Source organism: Elephantulus edwardii, unplaced genomic scaffold (assembly GCF_000299155.1).
Source record: "Elephantulus edwardii isolate Elephantulus edwardi_28Jun2011 unplaced genomic scaffold, EleEdw1.0 scaffold00492, whole genome shotgun sequence".
Classification (NCBI taxonomy): Eukaryota; Metazoa; Chordata; class Mammalia; order Macroscelidea; family Macroscelididae; genus Elephantulus; species Elephantulus edwardii.
The window spans coordinates 160,135-161,122 of NW_006400242.1; the positions used below are offsets into that span (position 1 = coordinate 160,135).

General features: G+C 52.7%; 1 pseudogene; it reads right to left on the reverse strand.

The window, feature by feature from the left end:
* Nucleotides 1–266: 266 nt before the first annotated feature.
* Nucleotides 267–605, reverse strand: LOC102869183 (annotated as a pseudogene).
* Between the last annotated feature and the right edge of the window lie 383 nt (nt 606–988).

Here is a 988-nt window from a genome sequence, read left to right on the forward strand (position 1 = left end):
CAACAGGTACCCTGACCCAGGAGGCTTCAAGTTTATTTTCATTTGGGGTGGATAAAACAGCTATGGATATTCGAAAAGCTCGTGTGTGATTAAAGAGTAAATAATGGGGTTCTCTCTCAACTTTTTGATCTTTTGCTTTTTTGAAATAGAAAGAACCACCCACTTCCGCACTTAGTGCACCTGCCTAGTCTATGGGGTGGGGCAGGGAAGTGCTGACAGAAGACCCTCAGGAAGGCATCGGCGGTGGTGGTGGTGATGGTGCCCTTTCAAGAGGAGCCTGAGGCCAGCGCCGCCTGGGTGCTACCAGGATGCTTCCTTGTGCTGCCCTGGGCTAGGTCACAGGTGACCACATCTCCAGAGGCCTCGGGTCCCAAGTGCTCTGGAGACTCCAACACAGTGGCCGTGAATGGAACACAGGTCTTCCCGAAAAAGAAGCTGGCCCACCAGTGGCCCAGGTCAGCCTTGGGGAACCCTGGGTGGTGGAGAATGTCTTCCCCCGGGTACTTAGCGCTTCCACAGGAGCTGTTACTGGAAGTGGATCCCAGACAACGCGGGTAGTAGTGGTGGGTAGCCACAAGCGAGCCGCTGGACGGGATGGCCGCCATACTTTTGTTTGTGGCTTGGTGGAAACCTCGGCAGTGACACCTCAGGCCTCAGCGCGATCACAGGTGGCAGAACACCGGGAGGGAAGAAAAAACCCCTAAGCCACAAAGCCCATTTGTGCAGGAGATTGCAGAAACAGGGTCCAGCACCGCGAGGTGCACAGACTGTGCACAGACGCACCTATTTTTAAACTTTTATGTGTGATTTAGTATGGATTGTTGTTGTTATGTGTGGTTGAGTCGCCTGCGACTCATAGCTACCCCATGTACAGCAGCCCTAAACCCTACTCTATCACTTGCCAATATTATTGTCTCCAACACACCTATACCCATTACCCCAGACTGAATCAAGCCATCTCATTGAGGGTCATCCTCTCCTGTGCTAC